This window comes from Mus caroli, chromosome 18, assembly GCF_900094665.2.
Source record: "Mus caroli chromosome 18, CAROLI_EIJ_v1.1, whole genome shotgun sequence".
NCBI classification, from domain to species: Eukaryota; Metazoa; Chordata; class Mammalia; order Rodentia; family Muridae; genus Mus; species Mus caroli.
This window is the reverse complement of record NC_034587.1, coordinates 12,402,081-12,411,265: the sequence shown is the minus strand read 5'-3', so window position 1 is coordinate 12,411,265 and position 9,185 is coordinate 12,402,081.

The window sequence follows — 9,185 nt, the reverse complement described above, 5'->3', positions numbered from 1 at the left end:
CTCCTTCTTCTTCTTCTCTAACATCAGGGTGTCTAGCAATGCCCTCTCTGAAAGGATCCCATTCAACTACATTTCTAAAAGACTAAGAAAGGGAAGCTTCACTTATTTGTAGTCTCCACACTGTTGAGAATACACAAGATTCCCTAGAACAGTGTGATGAGAAAACTAACAGATGAAAAATAGAAATATTCACTTGTTGTTGATATCATCACTTTATTTATATTATTGTTGGAATACAAATTATTGCTCCACAGGCTTGTATATCATATGATTGCTATCTAGGTGGCAGTACAATTTTGGAAAATGGTAGAAACTTTAAGACATAGGTCTTAGCTGGAAGAAATAGTGCCCTGAAGGTGTGACTTCAAAGGTTATGACAAGTTCTCAGTCCTTCCCAGTTCTCTGCCTCTTATCTAACCACAGTAGTAAAATGCTCCTACTGCCATGAAGTTTTCCTCATATACATGGACCCAACCAATCAAATACTGAATCTTGAAATCATGAACTGAAATAAATCTCCTCTTTTATGCAGATTGCTGCTTATTGCTAAGGCACAATAGCTGACAGAACAGTTAAGGGATTAGGGGATCTCTGCTAACTCACAGTTTCATGGCAGGAGAATGTAAAGATTTGAATGGAACACACTATTAATAGGGTCACACACTTGAACACTTGTTACCCAATTGGTGGTGCTGTATTTGGGGAGCTTATGGAGACTTTAGGAAGAACTGACTTAATAAGGTACACAATTGGTGATGACTTTTAATAGTTTATAGAATGGATCATTTAAATCCTAATTTTCCCTTTCTGCTTATTTCCTGAGCTTTGAAGATGTGATCTCTCAGGCTGCAACCATCAACTATCATACCTCCTCCTTTTACAGATTCTTTCTCTGGAAACATTAGACAAAACAAATTCATCTTTATTTAAGTTATTTTTGGCCATTGTATCTTACTACAACATCAGAAAATACAACAAGAAGGCATGACTATCATTCAAGTTGACATGAGTGTGTGCCTGCAACTCTTACATCATGCTGGACTAGGAAGCCTAGAGCTCAAGCGAAAGGTAGATATAGTGGGGTAGGAGGTGTAATAGGCTGTAATCACTTTGACTCACCCTGTCTGTGGTCTGTGTCCTGTGTCTGAGGGCTGTGCTCTACCTCCGAATGGATCTACAGCTTTCCCAAGGTGCTCTACTAGCTGGGGACCAACTACTCAAACACACAACACTGTGGACACTTTATATCCACACAGTTCCAAGAAAATATAATTTTTATAAGTGCAATTTCAGATACCTGAGAAAATTATATTTTAGTAGTTCCTAAGAGATAATCAGAACACTTTGTTTCATTTGACAAATAACAGAGAATGCTTCCATCTTAGGAGCAATAACCCTTAAAAGAGTCTCTATTTCATTAGTGGGTAGAGTTTTATTTGCTTATGGCTCCTGGAAGACTTGAATTTTGTATTTATCCTCAGTCAATTGGAAAATTTATTTGACCAATTTAGGAGTTTAACAATGGATTCATAATAAATGTTCTCAAAGACTACAAAAGAATAAGTATGCCAATCGATCAATAATACAGTTAAGAAGATAAAGGTCTAAAGATCAAGGAATTTAAAGATGCTTTTGAAGAGTCCTTAAGTCAAAGACTAAATCATAGGCATTAAAGAAAATACCAGACTAATAAGTGAGGGAATGTCATTTTAACTGCAGAACACCAGTTTCATCATCCTTTGTGTTAGAGTTAAAGAAACATCACCATTCACTCAAAACCTCTGGGTTATTAGAAATTGGTCAATTTAATCCAATAAATAATATCTAAAGACTACTTGAAGCAACTCTAGATTTCATGTTATTTTAAAAAAATTATATTTACTTATGCATTTGTCTGTACTTTCCAGTATGCATGTGTGTGCATGTGTGCATGCATGCATGTGTATGTATGTGCACATATGCTCCTCTTCAATAATTGGTTCTTTCCTTCCATCCTGTGGGTCATACAGAGGGGATTGACCTCAGGTCATTAGTGTGGGAACAAGTGGTTTTACAAACTGAACTGTCATGAAGGTCCAAAATGTATGCTTTTAGTCATCTCTAGTGATAAATCAGAGTCACAGATGGAAACATAAACCCCAGGAGGCCCTTGGAAAGTTTTATAAAGGAAATGGCTAGAGAGTTGCTTTCTAGTAAGCACTGCACAGAGAGGCCAAGAAGTATACCTTGCTTGCTTCTGTTTTCTTTAAGAAGAAAACAATACCAGCATGGTAGACAATTTTATCAGTCATTATCAATAACTAGTTACAAATTGAAGGTTGTAAGTGCAAGTCCAAATTGGTGCTATATAATAATAATTTGTCTCAGAAGAAGAAAAACAAAACAAAAATTCCAACTTGTATAGAATCAAGAAACTTCCAGAAAATTCCAGTTTTAGCCAGCTGGATTTTGATTTTTCCAGAATAATTCATCTTATGTTCCTACATTAAAGATTGTAGCTGTTAGTGTACTGTCACCCTGTGCTGTTTGATATGACTATCCCTGTGTATTGCAATTCTACCTCTTTGAAAGTTATTGTCCCCTGTTATGCTAGTTCCAATGGGCAACTTAGATATATACTACCCTGAGATTATTATCTGCAAGACAAGACAGTGCACTCACCACCATTCCAGCCCATAACAGAGAGTGTGGTGCTGTTATTACTTCCTGTGAGATAGAATCACCATTTATTATAGTTTGTATATGCTCAGCCCAGGGAGTAGCACTATTAGAAATTGTGGCCTTGATAGAGTAGGTGTGGCCTTTCTGGAGTAGAAGTGACACTGTGGATGTGGGCTTTAAGACCCTCATCCTAGCTGCCTGGAAGTCAACATTCTGCTAGCAGCCTTTCAGATGTAGATGTAGAACTTCCAGCTTCTCCTGCACCATGCCTGCCTGGATGCTGCCATATTCCTGCCTTTGTGATAATGGACTAAATACCTAACAAAGAGCAACTTAAGGGAAGAAGGCTTTATTTCTGCTCATGGTTTGAAAATAAATCTGTACATAATCTCAGAGAAACCACCGTAGCAAAAGTATAAAGCATAACTCATCTTGCATCCACAGCTGGGAAGTACAAAAGTAACCATCATATTATGCAACCAGAACAAATCTGAATTTACACAAATCCACTAGCAGAAATTTAGTACCCATTGAGAGAGTAATAACAAGGCAGTAGAGATAAGACAACACATAAATCCACAAGTAAGTATCCCAGAAGGACAGAGAGCCCTATTTCCACAAGAATATTTAAGACTAAACTTCAGGAAGCAGTGTTGTCTCCTCAAATGCACACATTGACCTCATTATCATCCATAAAAATCATGTTCTATGTTGACTCTCCTAACACTGTGGCTAGAACAATTTTTTTTCACAGCTAAGTAAAGAGAACCTTTATTAAAGTTTCAGGGTGACTTGAATTCTGGAAGAAGGTTAAACTTTAGATGGCCTAAGACTTAACCAGTGGAAGAACTTTATTTGAATCTCTTCTTGGTATCTTCAAATTGCTATCTTCCTTTACAAGTTAACAGAATCAACCTGTAGGTGAGTGTGCTGTTGTATACACGATTTTGTTGAGGCTGCATTTTGGGGTTATATAGCCAGTGGAAGATTCTAGCCCTGTGGTAAAGAACCAAAGGGAGCTAGACTCCTTCTGCTGTCTTAGCATCATTGTCCAATCACCTGCTTATAAAATTAAAACAAGGGGCAGCAGGAAGTCTTCCTCTTGATGTCACAGCATTTGAGCTGAAGGGTAGCAACCTTGTCCATGAATGTCCTCACAAGATTTGCTGTTGGGTCACTAGTTTAATATCAAGAGGGCAGTGAGGAGGCTGAGCATTTACAATCCTCACAATACCTATAAAATTTGGTGCTAGAGAAACACAAAAATACTGACTCCAGGGAGTCTAAACTTAATGTTATGCTGAAGAAGGAGTTAAATTTGGTCCACTGGATCAACTAAGCAGGATTTATATGAACTCCTAGAGACTGGAGCAGCAAGCACAGGACCTAGATGTGTCTCACCAGGTCTTCTGTTGCCGGCTCTCTGCCAGCGGGTCTAGGCTGGAGGAGAAAACCTGGTTAGCAGAGAGTCTTTCCAGGGCTGAAACAGGATGGTGAATGTAGAGGCTCGGATCTCATGCTCTCTGGAGAATAACCACCCCTTGCTTTGAGTCTGTCAAAGCAGGAACTCATTTAATTGTGAGGGGAAAGATGACTAATGGTATGGTGTGACTGAAAGAGCCAACAAAGTTATTCTAAGTCAGCAGTAGCTAGGCAAAGGTGGGCTTAAGCAGGCCCTCCTGAGTCACTACAGTATGGAAGTGACTGAGACAGTTTTCAAAACTTAAACCAGGCTCAGGTTTGTCCTTAAGGCCCAAACCAGGGCCAAATAGGGCCCAACATTCTGTATATATTTCAAAGCTTTTAGCTTAGTATTTTTGTGGGACTCCTGACTGTGAGAACAAGCAGGTTTCTGACTCTTTTGCCTGCTTTTAGGGTTCTTTTCCTTCTGTTAGATTGCTGCTTTCATCTTCAATATGAAAGTTTTGCCATGCCTAATTAATTTATCATGTTTGGTTGGTATCTCTTAGAAGCCTGTTAGCTAGTTAGTTTGTTTGTGCATCCCTTTTTCCCTCTGCAAACCCCTTATTCCATCCCCCTTATCCTGCTTGTATGAGGGTGCTTCCCTACCCACGTACCCACTCCTGCCTCACTGCCCTGGCATTCCACTGCACTGGGGCATCAAGCCTTCACAGGACCAAGGTATTCCCTTCCCATTGATGCCAGATAAGGCCCCTTCAGCCCTTCAGTCCTTCCCCTAACTCCTCCTTTGGGGTCCCTTGTGCTCAGTCTCAGGTTGGCTGAGAGCCTCCTGTTTTTAGTGCGAGAAAGGGAGTAGATCTGGAGGCATGGTTGTTGGGGAGGAACTGGGAGGACTACAGAGAGGGCAATTATAATTAACATATTGTGTGAGAAAAGAATTTATTAAAAACCTGTTTGCAACAAATAAATAAATAAATAAAGTGTCTCTTTTAATAAATCCAGAGTCTATTTCAATAAAGTAATTGTATCAGAGAATGTTTGAGAAAGGCTTACACCATCAAAACTAAGTATTTCCACAGTAGCTAAGTAAGCTGAAAGAATGGAAGCTTTGCTTCTCAGTTCAAGAGACTAGCTATCGGAATGAGGGGGATAGATAGTGAAGCCCATCTAAGGTTGAAGGTCTAGAAGCTCTACTGCCTCTATACTCACCATCCTGCTTCAGCCCTGGAAAGACTCTCTGCTAACTGGGTTTTCTCCTCTCAGCCTAGACCTGCTGGCAGAGAGCTAGCAACAGAGGACCTGGTGAGACCCGTCTATGTCCTGTGCTTGCTACTTCAGTCTCTGGGAGTTCATATAAATCCTGCTTAGTTGATTCAGTGGACCATGTTCTCATGGTGTCCTCCATCCCTTCTGCTCTTACATGCTTTACCAGAAGAATTTTCTGACCTCTGAAGGGAGGAAGTTGATGGAGACTTCCCATTTAGACTCTCTCTTTCTCCACATATCTAGCAGTGAGTCTCTGCAGCTGTTCCCATCTGCTGCCTGAGGAAACTTCTCTGATGATGACTGAATAAGGCACTGATATAGGAATATAGAAAAATATCATTAGGAATAATTTTATTATCTGTTTGTGATTTTTCTGTTTTGTTTGTTGTTTTTAACCAGTTGTGTTTGATTTTACCCTAGGTCTTTGGACTATCTAGTCTCTCATTCTTGGTTACCCAGGCAGTGTCAGGTAGGGGTTCCATCCCTTGCAGTGGGACCTAAATCAATTCAGACTTTGGTTAGCTACTTCTACAAGTTGTGTGCCATCATCACCCTAGCATATTTTCCTGGTAAGATAAAGTGTAAGTCTAAGGATTTGAGGCTGGGTTGGTGTCCATGTCTCGTGTTCAGTAGCCTACAGAATAAAGTTACCCAACCAAAGATACTATAATATGGGGGTGAAGGCTCCATGTAGTCAACAGCTCAACTTCTCCATGCTCAATGAGTCTTGTGGATGTTGTCCTCAGCCACGGGGCCCTTCTGCTAGTTTGTGGAGAACAATCTTTTGTCTAGCATCAATCTAGATTGTTTACTGATTTTGATGGTATCCTCTTGACCAACAACTCAATTGAATGCAACCCAGACTCATTACTGAAAGCCTTACCTAGCTAAGAAAGATGACCAGTTGAGACTCAGTATTCTCCATTACTAGGGATCCTCATTAAGATCACTATCATAGGTTTTAGAAGGTTTCATCCGCAGTTGGTTTCCCAAACTTTCTCCCTCCATCCTATTGCACCCACAACCTGATCCCTCCAGTAATCATCCCCTACTGCCTCCAGGTGATACATAAAATCTACTATATTTCACCTTCTTAGGAAGATATATTCTTCCCATGTATTTGACTAGCCCACTACTCTTTACCTGACTTCTCTGGCTCTATAGATTATAGCATGGTTATAATTTACTTAACAGCTAATATCTCCTTTTAAGTGAATATATACCATATTTGTCTTCTGGGTCTGGTTACTTCACTCAAGATATTTTTTTCTAGTCTTATCCACTTGCCTGCAAATTTCATAATGCCATTTTTTCAAAAGTTGAGTAATACTCCATTGTGTGAATAGGCCATATTTTATTTATCTCTTCTTCTTTTGAAGGACATGTAGATTGTTTCCATTTTCTGACTATTACTAATAAGTTTGCAATGAACATTATAGGATGGAGAGTCTTTTGGGTATAAGTCCAAGAGAGATATAACTGTGTCTTAAGGTATATTGATTTCCATTTTTCTGTGGAACCAGAATATTGATTTCCATATTTGTTGTACAAGTCTTCAGTCCCACTAGCAATGGAAGAATGTCCTCCTTTCTCCGTATCCTCACCAGTATGAGCTGTCACTTGTGTTGTTGGTCATATCCATTCTGACAAGTATATGAGAGAATCTCAAAGAAGTTTAGATTGGTATTTCCCTGATAGCTAAGGATGCTAAACACTCTTTTAAATGTTTATCAGCCATATAAGATTCCTTTACTGAGAATTCTCTGTTTAGATCTGTACTACATTTTGAATTGAGTTATTTGATTTTTTGATATCTAGTTTCATGAGTTCTTTGTATATTTTTGTTATTAGTCCTCTAATGGATATGGAGTTGGTAAAAATCTTTTCCCATTCTGTAGACCTCTATTTTATCCTACTGACAGTGTTATTTGCCTTACAGAAGCACTATTTGAAGCATTTGACACTCTTGGCAATAACTACCACAGATGCATATAAAAATACAGAAGCTTGTGTATGACCAAACACACACCCAGGCCTTCTTCACCCTGCTAGAGGGAAATAAGACTGAGAAACGACTAAATGAGTAAATGCCCCCCAGATGTTATAAAGTCCAAAATGGTTAAAATAAAACCATTAAAATATAAGACTGCAGAGATAGCTCAGGGGATAAGAACACTTGTTCATGCAGAGGACCTGAGACAGTGACTCACCACCACCTATAACTCCATGTCCAGGGCCCTGGACATCATCTTCCTACCTCCATGGACATTGGACCTACACATGGTACACAGACATGCATTCAGGCAAAATACTCACATATATAAAACAAAATTAAATAAAAATTCAAAATTAAGGAAAGAAGAAAACAATAATGTCAAAGGTTGGATGGTAAATGTTTAATGTCCATTAGTGATATGAGAAAGAAAATAATTCATTTGGGAAGGATGATGTATTATCACACAGTCTAGGGAGGGCATTTGAGAGAACACAAAGTGACCTGCTTTGGTCAGGTAGGCATGGGAAATGAGCAGTACTGAGACTTCCTAAAGAAAGCAATATTAGGCAAACAAATGTGGCCTTTAGTAGTTAAAAATTAGGATTCATTTAAATTTAAATTAGAAAAAGTAACTTGCTCTATTCCCAGAGAAGGCTGAGAGTGGGCAATGAAAAGGACTGAATAATGTCTCCCTAACTTCAATGTGATAGAATTAAAGGGGACAAAGGAAGGAAGGATGGAAAGATGTTGGAAAAGCACAGTCCCTCAGTCTTGGCAAACTACATGAGGAATGTGAAGGAGGTGAGAGATAAATAGAATATTCCAGATTTTCAACCATATGATAGCTCCTGGTTTGGTCTGTTAGCTGAAAGTGGCAGTTGGATACAGGAAGCTGAGTGATGGAATGAGTGCGCTAAGTACTGCAAGATGCACATTGAAAGAGGCTTCAAGAAGGTGGGCACACGGCACAGATAGAAATGGGAACCATGGGATAGGAGGCAGCTTCCCACTAAAATTGCTCATTCCATGCTCATTTCAGAGGAAGAAAAGCATAGCACAGACCAAATGAGTTAGATATAATGAGAGGGAGAAAGGCACAGATTGGAGATAGGATCTTGAATCATTGTTCCCTAGTGGGTAAGAAAAGGTTAGCCTAGGAGTTACTGTAGATGTGATAGAGGCTTCCAGAAAGTGTGATGGGAGAAGAGTGCTTTTAGCCAGAAGTGGAGAATATGAACGCAGAATGTTTTTGTGAAGTAAAATTAAATGCTAATGAAAGACTCTTCCTATGATAATAAGCAGATGTATAAATGTTCAGGATGCTTGTAATGATTATAGGAACAAAAGCAATTACTTAGGGTGGAAGTACAGGAGCCCAAAGCTATGTATGAGCCATTTGTTCTAGCCAACAGAAGACATGGTTATAAGACACATGGGAATGGATGCAGGATTTCTTTTTTTTTTTTTTTAACTCATTTCTTTTATTTGTTTGTTTGTTTATTTTTAATTAGGTATTTTCTTCATTTACATTTCCAATGCTATCCCAAAAGTCCCCCATACCTCCCCCCACTCCTTCCCTACCCACCTACTCCCACTTCTTGGCCCTGGCGTTCCCCTGTACTGAGGCATATAAAGTTTGCAAGACCAATGGGCCAGAACAAATATAAATGTAAAATTATGAGCTATGTTTATATTCATCTGATTCTTTTTTCATTTTTGGTTTGTAAATTTCTGACTTTTATCATTAAAAACACCTGGAATTGTGAACAGAATCTTGAGATGCTCAACTGTGTATTTCTGCTCCAGTGTGTATGCATACATGTGTGCATGTGTGCCTGTG